Below are 23,571 nucleotides of genomic sequence, written 5' to 3' on the forward strand. Positions count from 1 at the left end.
CACTTTCCACTTCCCTGAGTGTAGTACCACACAGTTGGTACGTTTCTCTTCGGTTATTGCTACCAATATGTAGTACTTTGCATTCGTCAATTGCCACTTTTCAGCCCATTTGCCCAACTTATCTAGATCCAGTTGGAGTAGCATACTGTCTTTACTGTCGTTAACAACCCTGCCAACCTTTGTATCATCTGCACACTTGGACATTAATTCTGATATACCTTCATCAATATCATTGATAAAAATACAAAACAACAGTGGGCCCAACACAGAACTTGGGGAACTCCACTAATATCATTTGTCCACGAAGAGCAGTGTCCATTTGCCACTCTCTGTCGTCTCCCACTCAACCATCCCTTTATCCATTGTAGCAGCTTACCCTTAATGCCATACCTCTCCAATTTGTACAGCAGTCTTCCATGTGCAACGGTATCAAAGCTTTCCTAAAATCCAATTATATGATATCAAAATTATTTTTGGCATTCAGTTCTTTTGGGACCACATCATAGTATCCATTCAGATTGGTCAGAGAAGACCTCCCTTTAACAAACCTTGTTGTGTCTTAACTATTACTGCAGTATTGTCTAGATGATCCTGCAATGCTTCTTTAACCAGTGATTCCATTATTTTCCCCGGAACACAAGTTAAACTAACAGGTCTATAGTTACTTGCGTCACATTTTGAACCCCCTTTGTGAATTCGTGATACATTTGCACACCTCCACTCCACAGGGACCCCCCTCCGAGTCCAAGGAAGCTCTCATAATTATGGTTAAGGGTTTGCTTACTTCCTTTGCTGCCTCATTTAATATAACTGGATAGATCTCGTCCACCCAAGGTGCCTTTTTTATGTTTAACTTCAACAATTTCTCCTCCACTTCGCCGCTCTCAGTTATTACAAAATCTTTAACCAGTGATTCCATTATTTTCCCCGGAACACAAGTTAAACTAACAGGTCTATAGTTACTTGCGTCACATTTTGAACCCCCTTTGTGAATTCGTGATACATTTGCACACCTCCACTCCACAGGGACCCCCCCCCCCTCCGAGTCCAAGGAAGCTCTCATAATTATGGTTAAGGGTTTGCTTACTTCCTTTGCTGCCTCATTTAATATAACTGGATAGATCTCGTCCACCCAAGGTGCCTTTTTTATGTTTAACTTCAACAATTTCTCCTCCACTTCGCCGCTCTCAGTTATTACAAAATCACTTAGCTCCCTGTTAGAGTTTGATAAACTTCTGGCACTCCCCTTATTGAATAACTCCTCATGTGTGAATGTAGATGCGAAATACTCATTCAGTTCATCAGCTACCTGAGCATGATCATAAATAGTCAACCCATTTATGTTAAATGGTCCAATCTGATTTATCCCTTTCCTTCTAGCTTATCTGAAAAAAATTGGACAATATAAATTTTAAAATATCTCTGTAAACAAAATCAATTGGTTGTGCCTAAAATTTGTTTTAGCATTTCCCTGTGAATAGGCGCATTATAGCCACAGCAGCTTATGCGTCATTAAAACCCCATAACACACACACACACCAAAGTAAAGAACTCTTTGCTGTTTTTCTTTGAATCCTTTGCCAAAGATTTCTCGTAATCTAACTTTGCCTGCCTAATCTCCTTTGTGACTTGATTACAGACTAGTTTATGCCTGCCATAGGCTTCTGTGTCACCTGATACGTTATATGCGTACCATACATATTTCTTCTCCGCCATGAGCCTCATTAATTCATCTGACATCCATTTAGGCCTAAATCTTGAACAGTAATTCTTAGTTGAAATGAAAAGCCTAGTAGCCTCCAAAATTAAGTCCCTAGAAGCTTCCCATTTAGAATTCAGTGTTGGTAACATTATCAGTTGATCCCACTGTTAGACCTGGGGTTTGAGCCCGTAACCCCAAATACGGAGGATGCGGAAAGGTCAGGGAATGACCACCGCATATCCCAGGAGCAATATGGCCTTAGTTGCTAATGCTCCTAAAAACCAAATAACAAAACACATCCGATCCCACTGTACAAAATTTAAAAACTGTCGGAGACCTCTGTAGTCACCTTTACGAAAGCAAAAGCCCTTCCCTTTAGCCTTAATGGTAGTTACATCTTTAAGTAATTCCCATATCAGTACATTGTGATCACTGTCACCCAGTGGTTTCTTTATCTGCAAATTCTTCATGCACGAATAATCACTGCTGATAATCAGATCAAAAGTATTACACCCTCTGGTTGCCTCTCAAACATGTTGCTGTAAAAAAGTCATCCAATAAATACACAAAAGTCTTGCTAGTGTCCGAATGACCAATTCACAAATTCCAGTCAACATGTGGAAAGTTAAAATCCCTCATTATAAGATATTCTGATTCACTGGCCCATTCTATTTCTCTGCCTAATTGCTCATTATACTCATCAGATTAATTAGGCCTATAACACACACACCTACTCTCATTTTTTCTTTCCCAGTGCTTGTGTCACACCAAACAAACTCAACATTGCATTGTCCACCAACATCAATTAGATGCACTTCCTTAGATTTTATGTTTCTTAACTAACAGTATAACCCCTCCTCCCTTCCCTTCCTGTCTATCTTTTCTGTACATATTGTACTCCCCAAATTGCAATTCTGCACTTCTTATATCTGTGTTACAATCTCTGATATCCCAATAGTCTTTGATGTCTTGACTAGCACTTCAAGCTCATCAAATTTATTAACTATACTCCTAGCATTATTATTTGAGACTACTTGTATATAATGACGTTCTTGTGCTGCCTATATATATATTCAAGGAGGAACCGGACACACTTTTAGAGTGAAAGGATGTGTGAAATTGTGTGATAAGCTTGCTTTCTTGCATCACATGCCTCTACTACTACTACTACTACAACAACAACATTGCCTCCAAAAAACAAGACTCTGCTAAATATAAAGAAATAATGCATAATTAGTCAAAATTTTTACATATTAACTATACAGTGCCAATTATATTTTACATATTATGCTTAATACTTTTTGATTGCTGCTTAATGTAATGCTGTCACTACTTTTGATGCAGAAATGAATAAGATATTTAATGTATGCAGTGACTTACATTTCTGGTATATTAACAGATAGTAATAACACATGATTTATATATTAAAAAAAATCAAGAAAGCAATGAATTTTATTCATGATCTGAGAGTGTTTTGTTTCTGGGTATCTTTCCATATTGTCCATTCATTACACCAATTAGTGTATGGTAAAAAACAACATTCAATACTTCAGCTACAGTTTAAGGTATATTGATAGCCTAGGCATGAAAAAAGAAAGAAATAATTGCAGAATTTCTGTGGATCCTACTTTAACATTATTTGGAAAAAAAACCAAATATAAAATTTCATGAAAATCCACTGAGAGTTGTCTTATTTCATGTGGATGGGCAGACAAATAAATAATAATTTCTGGATTTCTGTCCAATTTTAATGAAATTTGGGATAGTTTGTCAAATCTTTTTTAGAGGCAAATGTAAAAATTTACAAAAATCCATGAACTATAAATCAAGTTATTACATGTGGATGTACAGACACACAAGCAGTGTCTACTGTATTTCACATTGATTTATACAGGGTGTTTCAAAAATGGTCAGTAATTTAAAGGTGAAAAGTACAAACTAAAATAAGCAAAAAATCCCAGTGAATGTCTGGCTGCAAAGAACCGTTTTCAAGATAATGCACATTTTCTATTAAGATCCGCCACTGACTATGGGAGTACTAGTTTAGCAAAAAGCTGTGAATCCTATGCTAAGGGTGGTTTTTTAACATAAGATAATACATTTTTAATTTTTGGATTCAACACCACAGGATTTTACAGATGTTAGAAAAGGTGTTCAAAATGCTGTCCTTGCATCCATGTGCACCTTTGTAGTCTTCTCTGCATTGAGTTGCAAATCCTCTCAGGCATTCCTGGGTCATTTCTGATTTGCTTAAAGGCTCCTTCAGCCCAACCCTGAAATTCCTCAACTGTGTTAATGTCAGAAGTGGTCACCAAGCCTTTTACATGACCCCAGATACAAAAATCTATAGGATTTAAGTCTGGTGATCTTGGAGGCCATTACAGGCCCACCTCTACCTATCCACCATTGACCATACTTTTAGTTAGATACTGAGTCACAACTCTAGCAAAATGTGCTGGTGCACCATTGTGCATAAACCACTTGTTCTGGCGTTGCTGAAGTGTAACATTATCATCATCAAGGAGGTCTGGACAAACATTCTGCAGGAACTGAAGGTACAGCTCTCCTGTTAGCCTGTTTGGCAGAAAGTGTGGTCCAGTTAGATGTCTTGACTAGCACTTCAAGCTCATCAAATTTATTAACTATACTCCTAGCATTATTATTTGAGACTACTCGTATGTAATAATGTACACTTTGGATATGGTAGGAGTACAAAAACTGGCGATATACAGTTAGCCACACACTGCTATGACTCAGTACACACTCTTGCAGAGCAACCCTCCTCGTCAAAATTCCTGGATTTTGTTCTATTCTTTCTAACACTCTTTCCTCAACATCAGTTGTTATGCTTCTGGTCCTACCTGCTCATACTCCACGTGCAAAGTGCCCATGTTTTCTAAGGCTTTGATGTACCCTGATGAATGTAGTAGTAGTAGTGGCAGTGGCATGTGATGCAAGAAAGCATCACATGCCACAATGTGCGCCTGTTGGGCTTTTTTCAGTGGGGAAATGCTTCTTGGTACAAATGTGCAGCCTTGAGTGCACTACCATTGGCTTTACCATACATGAAGTGCATGTTCTCATACTCATTGTTGCTGTTATCTCTTTCCATGTTGACTATCCTTTGACAAGTACTAGTATGCCTGCTATATCTCATAGCATTGAGAGGGGGAAAACGCAGAGAATGAGCATAACCTAACCCAAACAAAAAAGTCAGTGGTGGATCCCAACTCTATACAGTTCACATTGTCAGTGGTGGATCCCAACTAGAAATGTGCAATATCTCGAAAACGATTCACTTAAGGATCCATGTTTCCTAGGCTTTTTTTTGCCTATTCTAGTCTGTACAGTTCACCTTTAAATTATTGACCATCACTTTTGAAACTCCCTGTGTAGTAGTAGTAGTAGTAGTGGCATGTGATGCAAGAAAGCAAGTGTATGAGCTTATACAGCATCAGCCAAAAAAAAATTCACACCATTCCCTCCAAATGCCTGTCCAGTTCCTCCTTAAATTTATTTAACCTATCAACTTTCACAACGAGAGATGGAAGTTTGTTCCAGGAATTAACCACCCGCTGGCTAAAGGCAAATTTCCGCACATCTATTCTACATCTGTCTTTTCTTAATTTGAATTTATGCCCCCTTAGGTTCGTAATCTGAACAAGTGAAAGGATCCCATCAGAATTCAGCGTGCTCAATCCATTCAAGGCCTTATACACCTCAATCAGATCACCGCGCAGGTGCCTAGTCTCCAGCCACTGCAATTTGCAGAACTTAAGCCTCTCTTGGTAAGAGGATCTCTTCATTCCCCTCACCAACGTTGTTGCCCTTCTCCGTACACGCTCAAGCAAATCTACATTCTTCCTAAAATAGGCCTCCAGACCTGTACGCAGTACTCAAGGCGTGGCCTGACCATTGCCTTATACAGAGGGACAATCGCCTCCTTTTCCCTGCTAGCAAAATTCCTATATATCATTGACAAAACCCCATGACCTGCCATGGGAGCCTGTCTGCATTGCTCAGAAAACTTCATATCTGACTGCATAATTACTCCGAGGTCTTTCATTTTCTACCACCTTAAGTGTAGTACCACACAGTTGGTACGTTTCTCTGGGGTTACTTCTACCCATATGCAGTACTTTGCATTTTTCAAGGTTAAACTTCAGTTGCCACGTCTTAGCCCATCTGCCCAAATTATCTAGATTTTATTGCAGTAGCACACTGCCATTACTGTCATTAACAACCCTGCCAACCTTTGTATCATATGCAAACTTCGACACTAAGCCTGATATACCTTCATCAATATCATTGATAATTATGCAAAACCACAGAGGACCCAACACCGAATCCTGTGGGACACCACTAATAACATTAGTCCATGAAGAGCAGCACCCATTAATTATCACCCTCTGTCTTCTCCCACTCAACCATCATTTTATCCATTGTAGCAACTTACCCTTAATACCATTCTGCTCCAATTTGTACAATAGTCTTCCATGTGCAACAGTGTCAAAAGCTTTCGTGAAATCCAAATCAAAATTATTTTTTGCATCCAGTTCTTTTGTAATCACATCATAATATCCTATCAAATTTGTCAGACAAGACTTTCCCTTAACAAACCCATGCTGTGTCTGAATTATTGCTGCAGTCTTGTCTAGATGATCCTGCAATGCATCTTTAACCAGTGACTCCATTATTTTACCCAGAACAGAAGTTAAACTAACTGGTCTTTAATTACTCGTGTCACCCTTCAATCCCCCTTTGTGAATTGGGGATACATTTGCACATCTCCAGTCCGTGGGGACCTCCCCTGAATTCAAGGATGCTCTCATAATTATGGCTAAGGGTTTGCTTAGTTGCTTTGCTGCTTCCTTTAATATAACTGGATAGATCCCATTCATCCCAGGGGCCTTTCTTATGTTTAACTTCAACAATTTCTCCTCCACTTTGATCTCAGTTATTACAAAATCACTAAGCACCCTGCTACAATTTGATAACCTTCTGCCATTTTCAAACCTTAATAACTCCTCATGTGTGAATGTAGATGCAAAATACTCATTCAGTTTGTTTGCTATCTGAGCAGGATCATCAACAGTTGAACCATCGATATCAAGTGGACCAATCAGATTCACCCCCCCCCCTTCCTTATAGAGTTTATATAAGTAAAGAAATCCTTGCTGTTTTTCTTAGCATCTTTTGCCAAAGATTTCTCATAATCTGCCTTTGCCTGCCTAACCTCCTTTGTGACTTGATTCTGTAATCAGGTCATAGACTAGCTTATATCTGTCATAGGCTTCTGAGTCGCTTGATAATTTATATGCATCCCATGCATTTATCTTCTCTGTCACGAGTCTCATTAGTTCATTTGATAACCATTTAGGCCTAAACCTTGAACAATATTTCTTAATAGGTATGAAACTTAGTAGCTTCCACGATTAATTCCTTGAATGTTTCCCACTTAGAATTTACTTTGGTAACATCGTCAGTTGATCCCACTGTACAGAATTTAAAAACTGTCTGAGACCACTGTACTCACCTTTACGGAAGCAAAAACCCTTTCCTTTACCCCTGATGGTAATTATATCTTTAAGTAAATCCCACATCAGTACACTGTGATCGCTGCCACCTAGTGGTTCCTTTATCTGCAAATTCTTAATACACGAATGATCACTGCTGATAACCAGATCAAGAGTATTACCCTCTCTGGTTGCCTCTCGAACATGCTGCTGCAGAAAACAATCATCCAATAAATCCACAAAAGTCTTACTAGTGTGTGAGTGACCAGTGTACGTATTCCTATATACGCTTGTGTTCAAAGAAAGTGCATCACCCCTTAAAATTATTATTATAATTATTAGCTGTATGGTGCAAGGAAGCCTGAGGCTTATGCTACACCAACCAAAAAAAATTCCTGAGTTACCCGGAGAGAGAGAGAGAGAGAGAGAAGTAGAAAGGAATCACCAAGAAAGAGAAAAATGAGAATGATGATATCCAGCTGAGGACCCTGGGTGTGCCAAGTCCATACTCACCAGATGTGAGCCCCTGGGGGTAATTTTGTAATTGTTATCCGAATGTAATTATGTAATATTGCATGATGATGTAATATTGCATCAGCTGTTACTTTCAGCTATATAAGCATGCTCTGCAAGAGTTGCAGTCATTCCTTGCTTGTGTCAGAATGGCAAGTTGACATCACGAAGAAAGAGTGCTATTGTTGGTTTACGTGAGGAAGGATGTTCTTCCCGTCATATTGCTTATAGAGTATCTTGTAATCAGTCGACAGTGAGTAGATTTCTTCCAAACTCAAGAATACTGGTTCTGCTGATAGAAAAAAGGAACCAGATGCAAATGAGTCTCTATGCCAAAACTGGACCGCATTTTGATGTGCTTATACCTTAGAAACCATAAGAGCTTCTTCGTCTGAGCGAAAAGAGAATGTGAAGGACATGCAGGAGTGGTAGCAAGTTCAGAAACAGTTAGAAGACGCCTCTTCAAAAATGGACTTGTAGCCCGTCATCCTAAGAAGCCCCTCCTCACACAAAAAATGAAAAAAGCCCGATTAATTTGGTGTAAGGAGCATGTGAAATGGACCCCTGAACAGTGCAAGTTGGTTATTTTCTCGGATGAGAAGAAATTCAATCAGCATGCCTAGGATGGAAGACAAACGATTTGCCATAGATGTGGTGAAGAATACCATCCTGACTGAATTGTGTCTGTCTGCAGTGAAATTCCTTACCAGCCAAATGATATACATTTCGTATCACAGAGTACATCACCTGCAGTTTATAAAAGGTTCCGTAAATGCCAATGGATACCTGGCTATATTGGAAGAAAAATTGCTGCCAACCATTAGAGACCATTTCAACCTGCCAAATAACTGCATCTTTCAGGATGACTCTGCTCCTTGTTGGGCAAAAAGTGTAAGTAGGCACTTCTGTAGTTACTTTAGCTTCATCTCTGCATTAGAGGTTCGAAAGTAATGTGTTTACATTTGTTACAGGTGAAAAAATGATTGGAAGAATGGTCCATTACAACTGTTAGCTGGCCAGGAAACAGCCCGGACCAGAAAGAAACCAAAGACTCTTCATGAACTTCAGGAAGTCATAATTGGTGATTGGAACAACGAACTATCAGTTGATTATCTTCAGAAATTGATCTTGTCAATGCTTCGATGGTGTGCTGCTGTCATCAGGGCCAGAGGCAGTTTAACTAAATATTAGTTTGCACCTGGTGAACTTTTCATTTTGTTTTTCATTTAAAATGATAAACTGAAGCAAATTTAGGGCTTCTGATAACATTTCAGCCTTAATTGTGGTGTTTACCAAACTGTGGTATAAAGGTTGCAAATGCTCATTTTGGAATATTTTGAGAGAACCTGTCAAATATTACTTAGCTTTGCCTTAACTATTAATAAGTATCTTTTGTTTATATTTCTGTTTGTGATGCTATTCATTAATGAAACATACCATCACGAAAAAGGGTTAGAAATATGAAATTCTTAGGTGATGCACTTTTTTTGAACACCAGTGTATGCATGCCTATAATCTGATTCTTATATAAATATATATATATTCACTCATGTGAAACTTGTGTTGAAAAGCACAAGTTTCACATGAGTAAAATGTCTTCAAGCAAGAGTTTGAACAATCTGAACTTATTTTGTTATATTTGTGGAAGTTACGTAGTCCGCAAGCAAAGACAAGATATTACAAAATTTGTTTAAAATGTGTATTGTGCTTATTTTGGAGTGAAACTTGGTGACCAAGGTAAACAGTGGGTTCCTGAAAGTTTGCCAAGCCTGCGTTGAAGCATTGAGATTGTGGAAAAATGGTAAAAAGAAGGCTGCCATTTGTAATTCCCATGATTTCGGACATTACAAGCCACTCTGATGACTGTTACTTTTGCTTAGTTAATGTAGAGGGATACAATGCAAAGAGTAAGAAGGGCATTGGTATCCTAATATTCCATCTGCCATTAGAACAGTCCCATATGGAGATGACCTGCCGATTCCATGCCCTCCACTTGTATTGGAAAATGTAGCAGCAGTGAGCGCTGAATGTGAAGCTCCTGAAGATGAAACTGAGGTCTACATGCCTGGAGACATCGAGTCCAGCCGTCAACTGTTTTCAGCATGAACTCAATGGTAAGTGATTTAAATTTACCAAAGGAATCTGCAGAACTCCTTGGTTCTAGACAAGTCAAAAATTCTTCTAGCACATGGGACTTTTTTCTCATATTACAGACACAGAGAATGAGAACTAGTCCTCTGCTTTCCTGAAGATTATTCTTTTTTTTTTTTTTTTTGCAGAAGTACAAATGACTTAATGAACTATTTAGGAATTAGTTATAATCCTATGCAATGGAGACTTTGTTGACTCATCAAAGAGGAGTCTCAAAGGTTTGTTGCTCCACAATGGAAATAAATATGGGTCATTTCCAGTAGCTCACTCCGTGCATTTGAAAGAAACATATGTGAACTTGGAGAAGTTGTTGCCAAATATTAAGTATGAAGGACATAATTGGTTAGTCTGTGTATGCTGACTTTAAAATGATAAGCATGTTACTTGGACAGCAATCTGGCTACACAAAAAATCTTTGCTTTTTTTTTGTGAGTGGGACAGTGGAAAATATGTTAGTTGTCTGACTGCACCAGGGATTTTCCCCATCTCCACGTTGTATTCTTTGTGAAGAATGGTCCATTACAACTGTAATGGACCATTACGGAGCTCTGTGAAGGCCAGAGATTTAAAGGTGTATGGGGAGTGGAATGTTGTGTACTGTTGTGTCTCTGACCATTTAGCCATTGGGGGCCCCTAGTGGGACCCAATGTATCCACATTTTACCCTAGGGGGAGCCAGGTAAAGCATCCAGTAGATTTTAAATAGTACTCTGGCAGGCCCTGCCACCTAGTGTTCCTAAGATTTCAGTGGCTAGGGCCTATCTATTAAAAAAAAAAAAAAAATTAAGTGCTGGATATTAGATTAAGGTAGAGTTAAGTTAAGTTTAGTTTAGATTAAGAGCAAACATGATGATTGTGTTAGTTAGAGTAGGGAAGAAGACTGAAGGCTGGGGGGACAGATAGAATTATGGGGACAATAGGGAAGGCAGCCCCAGAAATATCAGTGGGGATAAGCCCCATCAGGGGAGAGAGGGAGAACGGGGAGGGAAGAAGACAGGAACCCATCTCCTCTCCCCCCCCACCTGTCCATTGGAAGAGGAAGAAAGGTACCACACAAGGGAGTGCGATACATATCACCAGATGCCCCTGGCCACAGAGCAGCATGTTGTTCGGGTGGGAGTGACACACATTTACTTCATTCATAATCTGCTTTCTCACTCTATTTGCATTCTATTTTTATACCTTTTTTCCCTTACATTTATTGTAATTTTTTTTTGTTTATACAGGGTGTCTCAAAAATATCGGTACAAACGTTTAGGGGAGGTAGGTAACATCTAAAGGAATGTGAATCGCATAGGAACCCATAACCGGAAATGTCACTGTAAGTCAGTACACGGCGCTGTTCATCAGTTCGCGAGAGGGAAAATTTCTGGTTTACTCATTCAAGCAGTAGTCGCCACACGAAGAGCATGCATCGATATACGAAATGTGAGCTGGCAGACATGCACCTAGTGTATGGATTAGCAGAAGGCAATGGACGGGCCGCTCAACGAATTTATGGAGAACGCTTCCCAGACAGACTTGTACCGGACCACCGTTTGTTTGCGCGTGTGCATCAAAATTTGTGCGATTATGGGTCATTTAGAGGTAACAGGAGTAGTAAGGGCAGACCACGTTCGCACGAACTCCAGCCATGGAAGAAAATATGTTGAATGCCGTCCAGAATAATCCTACTACCAGCACACGTGCCGTTGCCTCTGCCTTAGGAGTGTCTTGTTGCAGTGTACAGCGTGTCTGGCATGACGATTGCTTACACCCCTTTCGTTTCCAAAGGTTCAGTTACTGCTCCCCCAAGATCATCCTGCACGTGTGACTTTTGCGCAGTGGTTTCTCCAAGAAAGTGTTCAAGACTTGAATTGTCCAGCCTATGTTTTGTTCACAGATGAGGCTTATTTCACTCAGGAAGGCTTATTCAATCAGCACAATGCTCATGTGTGGGCTCTCGACAACCACACGGCGCCCCATGTGGCACAACATCGCTTTGCAATAAATGTGTGGGCAGGTATGCTCGGTGATTGCTTAGTCGGCCCATACCTGTTACCATCTCACACAAACTCCGCTAAATATCAGATCTTTCTTGAACAAGTTCTACCAGGGTTACTTGACGATGTTCCAGCAAATGTGAGACGCAACATTTCGTTTCAACATGACGGGGCGTCTGCATATTATGGAAGGTGTGTTCGTGACCAGTTGAACATGAATTTTGGGCGTCAATGGATTGGCTGTGGTGGACCTGTTGCCTGGCCCCCATGCTCACCTGATTTATCGAGCCTTGATTACTTTCTGTGGGGGCCCTCAAATCTATCGTGTATGAATCGCCTGTGGAGATGGAAATGGATCTTGTGGCGTGACTTGTCTGTGCTCCTGCTACTGTCAAAGAAACTCCAGGTGTGTTCGCCAATCCATGCTGCGTCGGTTTCACGCATGCAGTGCATCTCGTGGTGGAACCTTCACGCATCTGTTGTAACATCATGAAATGCATCCATCTCGTACTCCTTTGTTAATATTATGTTAAATAAATGTTTGCCACTAATTACTGTCTTGTGTCATTTCTGCTTCTTGTGCCTCTGCTACTACTTTCCCGTAGGCGCCTCCGTAGCCTGGTGGGAAGGAGCAGCAGTGCGTAGCACACGCTTCTTGATTAGACCGGGGTTCGAGCCCATCAACACCAAATATGGAGGATGCGGAAAGGTCAGGGAATGACCACCGCATATCCCGGAGCAATATGGCCTTAGTTGCTAATGCTCCTAAAAAAAAAAACCAAAATAACAAATAACTACTTTCCTGTGACGTTTCCAGTTATGGGTTCCTATGTGATTCACATTCCTTTTAGATGTTACCTATCTCCCCTAAACGTTTGTACCAATATTTTTGAGACACCCTGTATATATATTTCCTCCCTCACACACTCATCTTTTTTTTCTTTTTTCCCCTTGCGCACATCAGGGGGGATGCAATGGTGTGTAGTATAAATTTAAATACTAATGTATAATAATTAAGCTAAATAATTAAGGATATACAAGATTAAAACTAGGGTTGGTGTGTGGTAAGTGTGCATTTATGGTTTGTGTTCTTTCTCCTACAGACTTACACTCTCATCATTCATTCTTCTGGCTTTCATTTCATTTGTTTGACTCTTGCTTTCTGCACTGCACTCTCTGGGCACCTCAACTTACTGAGGTGCCCAACAACCTAGCTGTAAGTTTTTGGTCAGGGAAAAGGAGAATGCAGTGATAGTGTTTGTGTTAGTAAATGTTGGGCCAAAAGTAAGTATACAGTACTGATCAGGTCATGTTTAGTCTCTTAGGTGCTCAAAGTGTCCTCCATCAATGTTGCAACAATCCTAGAACCTGTCCCCGAAACTGACACACAGTGACACTCAAATTCTGGTTAGCACCAATGTCGATAAATGCTCGAGAGATGAACTCCTTCAATTCATCCGCTGTGTGGGGGCTTCCTCTCAAAAACCTTCTCCTTTACTATGCTCCAAAAAAAGAAGGCCATAGCTGTCAAGTCGGGTGAATGTGGTGGTCATTCAATGCTTCCACATTGCCTGATCCAACGTTGTGGCAAGGTCGAGTCAAGATAGCTCCGTACTGTCAAAGCAAAATGAGAAGGGGCCATTCTGTTGAAAGAACAGTTCGGTGAAGTCAGCCGTGGTTGCGAGTTGTGGCACAACCATGTTGCACAACATGTTTAGGTAATTGTTACCATCCACAGTTGTATCGAAAAAAAAAAAAAAAAAAAACCGGCCCAATGACACCATCACTGGACAGTGATGCCTGGCTGGTTGTTCAGTTGTGATAGTCACATGAGGATTTTCATTTGCCCAGTACACACAATTATGCCTGTTCACATGGCCTGACAACTTGAAACAGGCTTCATCTGACCAGACGATCTTATCAAGAAGATCTGGTTGGTCAGAAATTTGGTTATGCATTATCACGCAGAATTGCAACTGACAGTCTGAATCGTCCTCCAAAAGGCCGTGTAAGAGTCTCAGATGGTACGGTTTCAATTTAAATTTACGCATTATGCATTGCAAGGACATTCTCTGTATGGATAGCTCCTGAGACACACACCGCATGGACTTTTTTGGACTGTTCACGAATGTCAGGGCGACTCTCATCTCATTCTCCTCTGTCACAGATGTCAGAGGATGTCCAGATTTCAGCGCATTAACCCATGAACCCGTTGCATAAAATTTATCTCTGATACGATAAATTGTCAGACGTGTTGGTGGAGCAGTGTCAAATGCTTCTTGCCACGCTCTGTGCACTTCGGAATTTTCCGTCTTCCAATACTGCTTCAGAATCCACTTTCTTTGTTCTTCACCCAGACTCCCTGCCAACATTCTCAATACCTGTAAAATAAATCAATAAAAAATAAAAATAAAATATCCTTCTTATTACCTGTAAACTAATAATGAAAAATAAAATAAAATAAAAATACCATGACCCAATCAGTACTGTATACCTACTTTTGGCCCACCCTGTATATAAAGTAATGTAAGTTATTATTAACTTTGTATTCTTTCGGCCAATTGTATTTGCTCTTTCACTCATTCCTGTTCACCATAACACTCATCCACTCTCTCTTTCTCTCATGCTCGGTCACTCTCCTTCACCAGAACTGACATTTATTCCCCTTTATCATAATTCCTAATTCATTCTTTCGCTCAGTGCCCAACCTTTCTGTCTTTCCTTCACATTCATTCATTCTCCTTTCATTCTACATTGCATCCCCTTGCTACTAGCTTACTAATATTTTTCAGCTAATCTGCTTGCCTGGCTCCCTGTAAATCTTGCTCCCCTACATGGTTATTTGGTGCGGGGCCCAGGGTTCCAACACATGGCAGGTAGTCTTGGGGGGAGGTACCCAGGTCAGTCTGGTTTTGTCCTGTCAGGTTTCTGTCAGGGTGCAGAGTACTGCTATCCTGACAGTTTTTGAGGCATTGTCTGGGTGTGATGGGAGACGTGGGCAGTTAACTATTGATTGTTGTTTAATTGTTGGGGAGGCTGAATTGCCCTTCTTTGGATATTTCTGTGCATTTTGAATGCTTTTTGTTTGAATGTTGTAAAGGCTTTATAATTTTCCTCTTCTGTGATGAATAGATGTTCTTCTCCCCTGGGAAGGAGGCCAATCTGTGTTATTAGCTGTGTTGTGGGGATGTCCTAAATTATACATTCGTATAGAATGTGTGCCCAGTCTTCTCTCGCCACAGGTGCAGTTTGGGTGATCAGTCAGCTCCGAGGAGGTTAGTTTTGCCTTTAAGAAGCTGTGATCTGTCAGTATAAATGTAAAAAGTCCAGGGGCATACTACTTAGGTGGCTTCTGGCTAACCATTGCCACCCATTCCAGAAACCTTTTGGTAACCAGACCTCTGGTTTCCTGCTCCCAATTTGTTTGCCGTAACTATGGAGCTTTGTGGATATTCTTTTTCTTTCAGCCTTGATGGTTTTGGCTGTGCCAAGAACTATCCCCAGAAAATCTGTGGGTATTCCCTTTTTAAGTCTATAATACAAGCCTCTTTTGGCTACTTCCAGGTAAAGTGGGAGAGCTCTGGCTAACACCTGTAGTGCAGGTGGGCTAACTGTGCAACATGCTCTGGTAATAGTGAGAAGTATTGTCCTTTGTATTGATTCTAATTTATTCCTGTGGCTGAGCTTACTATGGCTGAGCGAGTGACCCACATACTGGCTCCATAGGTGATAACAGGTAGGAACATTATATGGTATATGATTGCCAGGGTGTTTCTTTAGAGCCATCAGTCTGCTTGACTGATCCTGGCAAACATGCCTGCTTAATTTCTCACTTTCCTTGCCAAGTAGGTCAATGGGGATAAAAATTAATTTTGAATTGAAGACTACTCCAAGATATTTTAATTCTGTTACCATTTTTATAGTGGTTGTTTATAGTTTGATTTGTGGATGTCTTCTTATGCCCGAATTGCCTTTTAGAAGTATTTGTTTAGTTTTGTCAGGTGATATTTTGAGCATGTGCATTTGTGCTCACTCCTGCAACTGCAAGAGAGCAGCATTTGATCTTTGCTCTACAACCACTTGTGTGTAAATGGTTGTAGAGCAAAGGTAAATGACTTGCTTTACCTTTTACAAGGAAAAGCATGTCATTTGCAAAGGCCAGGCTTTCTACAGAACCCAGATCCGATGCCAGAAATTCATCCAGAACAATGTTCCAGAAGAAAGGGCCAAGGATCCCTGTGGGCAGCCTTTATTCATGGGGCATGTTCCCTTTATTCATAGGGAACCTTGTGCGTATTGAGACACTTCTGTCTGTAAGGTAGCTGTTTATTACCTTATAGAGGTTTTGTGGAGCATTTGCCTGGCAGACTCTCCTAAGGACACTAGGCCACCAGAATGACTCAAATGCCCCAGCAAATGCAATAGAGATTGCTAGCATATGTTTCTCCTCTGAGTTTCTGAGTTGTTGTCAGTAGGTGGTGCATGGCATCCTCCATAAAGTTGTTCTGAAAATCTTTTTGCAAAATTTATAATTTTGCAAAAAGATTTTCAGAACAACTGAAATTTTTAAATTTTGCAAAAAGATTTTCCTTCCATTTCTTAATTGTGTTCAATTGATTTTTTAAGCAAAATTGTTTTGCAAAATTTATGTTAAATTCTTTTAGTTAATTTTTTACTTAATTTTTAATTGTGTTCAATTGGTTTTTTACTGTAATGTAATATTTTTGATTTTTTAAAATTGTTTTCAATTTAATTTTTTACTGTAATGTTATATTCATTTTAATTTCCGGAGATTATCATACAGAAGTGTTCTTTGTATCATATTGAAGTTAATTTCTCTTATTCTTTTATAAATATTGAGATCAACGTAGAATGTATTGAGCATCACCGCTCTGGTTTATACTATTAAATTCATATTAGTCTTTCATATATTTTCACTGGTACAGGGAGTAGGGCTATTGGTCTATATGATTTGGGATCTCGGGATTTTTGTGAATTAATCTTAACACAGTTTTTTTTTCCATATTTTTGTGAATATACATTTTGTCATACAGCTATTATATAGTGCTGTTAATTTGTCTGGTGCTATTTCCTCTAGTTTTTTGATAATCTCAACCTCTAAGAGGTTAAAACCTGGGCATTTATTGTTTTTGGTTTTAGATAGTGCTACTTCTGTCTTGTATAGCAAACAGGGATATTGGCATTGTCATAATCAGTAATTTCTTTTATGTCTAGCTGGGTGGGGGAATGGTCCATAGTTTCAGCCTGAATAATACTGTCTAGGTTGTTATTTATGGAATCTGCCCAACACAGGGTTTGGGTTCCATCTGGTTTGACAGTAGTTTCTAAGACATCTCTTCTTGGCAGCTTGTTGGTCACTATTCTGTAGACAACTCCCCAAGGGTCACTGTTTCCAGTAGCTCCCACATACTTTTTTCTTGCCTGTATGTTATATGTATATCATATGAATCTGTATATAATATATATGTATATAGCAGAGTTGCCAGTTTCTGCCTAGGGGCCACTTGCTAAAAAAAAAAGAAAAAAAAAAATTCTCTTATGAGGGCTGTATACTGATTCCTGAGAGATTCTAAAAGAATCTCTCTCTGTGTCCACTTCATTTTGTGGCCAAGGTGTTCTGGCTGTTTGAAAATTTCTACTCGTGTAGTGCACCCTTCTCCTGAGTATAGTCAGTTCAAGGCACCACCAGGGTCTGCTTCCTCGGTTTTTTCCATGGGATAGACAGGTTTGATGGGTTTTTTTTAGGATGCTTGTCATAGTCAGTGCTTTCTTGTCCGGGCTACCTTAGTTATTCAATCTAGACCTCTCATTTTCCTGTTTTTGCAGCTCAGCTGCTGGGAGGTCTGTGAAGATCTGCCAGTTTGCCTTTTTTATATTAAACATTCTAACATCTAATGAGATTGTTGGCCTGTTTGTAGCTGCCCGTTAAGGTTAAAGGTGATAGCCCTATGATCTGATGCGGTCCAGGCTGACTGGACACACCAGTCTAATTTTGTAGGCTATTGAATTTATGGTAAGAGTAGTATCAGTGTCACTCTCCCCCATGGTACTGCTAAAAGTTGGCAGGTAATTTGGTTGATTTAGTACTTGAAATGGTGAAGTAGCTATATAATTTGAAAGTACCTGGCCATTATGTATGTCTTCTCTGTCTTCTGCAGAGCTATGCCATAGGGCTGACCAGCAGTTGACATCAGCACACACTATGAGATTTGCTGTAGGTAGCAAGTCTGTCAGTGCTTGTAAAAATTCTATGGTAGGGGGAGCCTCTGTAGCCAGGTGGGCAAGAGCAGCAGTGCATAGCACTTCTTGATTAGACTGGGGTTCGAGCTCGTGACCACCAAATACGGAGGATGCAGAAAGGTCAGGGAATGGCCACCGCATATCCCCGGAGAAATATGGCCTTAGTTGCTAATGCTCCTAAAAACCAAATAACAAACAAACAATCTATGGTAGGATTTATATCTTCACCAGGTCTGGAATTAAGTGAGATAACATAGAACTGTCCCACAACACTTGTGATATGTGCACACACTGCCATTGAGGAGCAGAGGTGACCCACCTTTGTGACTGTAAGGTCAGTGTTTTTAACTACTATTGCTGTAGAAGGGGGACACCTGAGGTGTATTCTGTGATTTTATAGCTTCTTGGGTATCCTTGAACCCTACTAATATGTGTGTATGGTTCTTGGAGTACAAAGATGTCTGTCATTTTCTTCTAATTTGAGCTTGATCTGATCTACAACAGCTCTTGCTCTTTGAGCATTCTTTGAGCTGTAGGAGATTTAGAGCCTTAGTTGCGTTTATATTTTCAAACTGGCCCATAATTGGTCTTAGATTGTATAAGTTTTACCTTTTTTTTTTATTTTATTTTTTTTAATAGCAGGGGCATTTGTCATCCCTGATGCTGTATGCATAGTCAGTCAGCCCTACTGCCTACAGGTAGCACATTTTGGATGCTGAGACTTTTTTTTTTTCTTCAACTTTTGTAATCATGGGCAGTGACTACCCAGTGACCACAGACAAGTTTTTTTTTACTGCAGTCCCTTGCAGTATGACCATACTTAGTGTGAGTGAGACAGTCAGGCAAGGAGTAAGCACTGGGATGTCAAGGTCTGGTCAAAGAGGGGCAGTTTGTTGCCTGGATCAAAGAACACAGTTCATAAACCACTGGTAGACTCCAGAATTGTCCTTCCACCCTTCCAAATCAAACTGGGTTTGATGAAACAGTTTGTCAAAGCTTTACCTCAGGAAGATCCCTGCTCCAACTATCTTTGTACTAAATTCTCATCAATCAATCAACCAAGAGAAGCTAAAATAAAGTATTTTGTTGGACCTCAAATTTGCAAACTGACAAGAGACAGATTTTTAGGGGAACTGCAAATAAAAGAGAAAAACAGGTATGGATTAGCTTCAGGTCTGTTGTTGAGAACTTATTAGGGAATAAAACAGATCCGGGCTATAAGACTACAATATAGTTGAAAATGTGTTGCCAAACTTTAAGAAGCTGGTCTGCAATGTGAGTGTGAAGGTACATTTTTAACATTCCCACATTGACTACTTCCGAGAAAATCTAGGAAGTAGTAGTGAAGAACAGGATGAGAGGTATCACCAAGGACATTAAAGACATGGAGATGAAGTACCAGGGGAGGAATGGAATGTCAACATGATAGCTGTTTATTGCTGGATGCCAAAAAGGAACTATAAAGTAGAAGGATGTGCAAGAAATTCAGAAACAAAAACTTGGTCCATCGTAGATCAGTTTTTAAAATGAGTGGTGAGTGTTTAGTGGACTTTTTACTATACTGCTCTTAATAATGTTTTTAACAGTATTTAAATATAAAAGTTGGGTAAAACTAGTATTTTGATGCAAATTTTTTAGCGCACAAATTCTGCCAAAATTAATAAAAATTTGTGAAAAATCAAATTTCTTTCATGATTTTTGAAGACACTTGATGCAATGGAATAGAAGTCATTTTTGAAATTAACATTAGAAAGTGATTCAGAAACACCCTTTTCTGAGAAAGCATCAGTGAATATTTTTCAAAGTTCAGAGACTCTCCAGTTACATCAGAGCATGATTTGATTGATATCAGAAATGTAGCCAAGTTCTTATCATTGCATATTATTAAAGCAGCCAACAAAAAACCTCTGAAGTTTCAAAACTTATAAGTGTTGTGTTTTTGGAAGTTGCTTGTGTGAAGGTTATTGTACTTAAAACAAGTAACCTAACCTAAAAAGTTGTGATTTCAGTTTATGCTTTTATAATGTATTTATAATTTTTTTTTTTTTTTTTTAACTTCCTCTCTAATCTTATTGTTGTATATCGGGTGTGGCCAATCTTTATAAATGGTGGGCCAAATAAAATGGCTGTGAGGTACACATGGGCTAAATTTTTTTAGCCTTCCATGATTTTTATGATTATTAAAATGGTGTATAATACAAAAATTGTGATAGACATTTTTATGTTATTTATTATAATCTTTATACATACATATATTTGATTAGACCGGGGTTCGAGCCCGTCACCACCAAATACGGAAGATGCGGAAAGGTCAGGAAATGACCACCGCATCTCCCGGAGCAATATGGCCTTAGTTGCTAATGCTCCTAAAAACCAAATAACAAACAAACAAACAACAAACAAACAACAAACAAACATACATATATGTATAATTAATTTTATTAATAAGAAAAATGAATTACAAATTCCAGATAAAATTACAAAAATTGCAATATTTTATTTTTATAATATTTAATGAGAGATTTGATACTGTTTGTTTTTATCAGTGAATTGATATCTTGATCAATATTTGTTGTAGCAATGCGCACAATATTTTCTAAATTTACCTCAGAAATTCCATTAATTCAAAAATATATAGAGTAGAACCATATTAAGAAGTTTTCCAAGGGAGTGGAGGTTTAGTGCTTATTACAAGGGAAAACTTTGTAGAAGGGAAAATGACCTAAGGGTATGAAATATTAACTACACGAATAAAAATCAAAAGATACACATACATAAGTTAAAGATGATTTTTAAGTGCTATATCACAATTTATAAATATTTTACTCTGCCTATGGGAAACATTTTTAAACTGAGGATTTCTAATTGCTTATTCCACTCATTCCCAGGTTAGAAGAATGAACTCCTCTGGAGTTCATCCTTCTAACTATAACCTTCAAATTAGAAAAATATAATATAATTAAGTATAATTAGTAATTATTATACTCATATAATCAATATAATTAATATTTTGTGTTAAAATAAAACTGCCAAGGAGGGATGAATAATTAGGGCCAATATGGTGGATACACAAAAATATGGTTATTCTTTAAAGAATTACCAAAAATACTAATGGTAATCTACAGAAATAAATAAAGTATTATAAATTCAGCTTTTCAACATAAGGTCACAATTACAATAAGACACAGCAACAATCCACTAAGTAATTAAGAACTGTTCAGAACCGTCAGAACTTAACTGCAACACTTCACGTGGTCGACGCTATCCAGTTATGGATATCGATGAAAACAATTGCAATATGTCACTTTCATTATTTCAAAATATTTATACTAAAAAGGTTTTAGGGCTGAAAGTCTCAGACTAAGGAAAATTCACTAATGGAACAAGTTAGTGCATACCATCATTTAGGTTTGTAGTAAATAACCGAAGTAGGTGAAACGGCATAGTTTTTGTTACATTACATTTCATATTGCGAATGCCTTCATAACAAGTTGCCCTGATATCGCACTGCCTTGAATAAGCAACTCTTCACCAGTGGAGAAAACTAATGTTACTTATTCTCTGCGGATGCCACCATCACCGAGAATACAACCACCATACCAGTAACTGCCAAGATTGAGATTGATAGTGCAATATCAGGGTAATTTGTTGTGAAGGTGTTTACAATATGAGATATAACAAAAAATTATGGCATTTCACACCTACTTCGGCAATTTACTACAAACTAAGATGATGCTATGCACTAACTTGTTTGATTACTAAAGTGTTTATATTGTTTAATATTTTTTTACTATAAAAATAAAGAATTTCTGTATTTAAAAAAAAATGTACGTATTAAGTGGGAAAATGTCATCATAATAATACACTGTGTTCTTTATCACATACTTTTTATGCAGGAAAACTTTTTACCTGGAAACTTCTTACCCAGAAAAATAATACATTACAATATTATAGAGTTCATAATGGGAATTAAGAAACCAAACCTACCTAGTACAGGGGGAAAACTTCTTATGTGGGAATTTTTTATACAGGTTCTATTGCATGATAAACAGTCGGCCATTTATTATATACAGTAAATCCTCCCCAATCTGGATTAATCATGGGGGGGGGAGGTCATCAAGATTAGTGAAGAAAAAGATAGTCTTTAAAGAACAAAAACTTAGAACACAAATAAATGGCAAATTTAATAAATAAAATATGTACTGCTGATGAAAATAAATAAAAAATATCACTGTATATCCTTTATTTAAAAACTATAAAAAGACAACACATTTATCCGTCAATAGATGGATAATTAGACTATGTATATTTTAGTGCACTTGCATCATTTATACACAGCCAATTATAGATTAGCAGATTTGCAATATTGGCATCGTTTAAGTTACATCTCATATTGTGAATACCTTCACGACGAGTTGCCACGGCATTGCACTACTGTGAATAAGTAACGCTTCACCCGAAGGAGAAGACTGTTACTTATTCTCAGTGGATACCACCACCAAGACGGCACCGTTTCAGGGCTATTTGGCCCGTCTTCGGTGGGTGGGTAGGTACCCAAGTGATGTAATGATGACAAAACAGTTGTGAAGTTGACAAAACAGTTGTTATATCTTCACAATATGAGAGATGCCTGATGGTGTATGATATAAGTTAGGACTCTAATGCATTAAGGGCTTATGCCTCAAGCTGCGAAAGAGTTAGACTATGTATATTTTAGTGCACTTGCGTCATTTATACATAGCCAATTATAGATTAGCAGATTTGCAATAGTGGCATCGTTTAAGTTACATCTCATATTGTGAATACCTTCACGACGAGTTGCCATGACATTGCACTACTTCAAAGCGATAAGTAATGCTTCACCCGAAGGAGAAGACCTAAACTGTGTATAAATGATGCAAGTTCACTGAAATATACATATTTTAACTCTTTTGCAGCTTGAGGAATAAGCCCTTACTGCATTAGAGTCCTAACTTATATCATACACCATCAGGCAACTCTCATATTGTGGAGATATACTTCACAACTGTTTTGTCATCATTACATCACTTGGGTACCTACCTACCTACCCACCCACCGAAGAAGGGCCAAATAGCCCTGAAACGGTACCGTCTGGGTGGTGGTATCCACTGAGAATAAGTAACCGCTATTGCAAATCTGCTAATCGGCTGTGTATAAATGATGCAAGTGCACTAAAATATACATAGTCTAACTCTTTCGCAGCTTGAGGCATAAGCCCTTAATGCATTAGATGGATAATTGTATTGTCTTTTTATACATTTATCGGGTGGCGCTGGCTTTGCACACCAATGCCACTTGATTGTTGCTGTGAATACCACTTAAATACAGCTTCTTCCAGCAACACTTCTTTTGGCTTTTTTAGTGTCTGTCTATTTGATACACTGCTATTATCGCTTCCCACATCGAATTTTAAAGCAAATGTCTTT

General features: G+C 38.7%; 1 protein-coding gene across 4 annotated transcripts in view; it reads left to right on the forward strand.

The window, feature by feature from the left end:
• LOC150074890 (uncharacterized) overlaps positions 1 to 23,571 on the forward strand; it is a 618,385-nt gene that overhangs the window by 390,615 nt on the left and 204,199 nt on the right. The gene's annotated exons all lie outside the window — the stretch shown is intronic.

The sequence above is a fragment of the Mastigoproctus giganteus genome, unplaced genomic scaffold (assembly GCF_048544385.1).
Source record: "Mastigoproctus giganteus isolate SK-2022 unplaced genomic scaffold, ASM4854438v1 scaffold_16, whole genome shotgun sequence".
Taxonomy (NCBI): Eukaryota; Metazoa; Arthropoda; class Arachnida; order Uropygi; family Thelyphonidae; genus Mastigoproctus; species Mastigoproctus giganteus.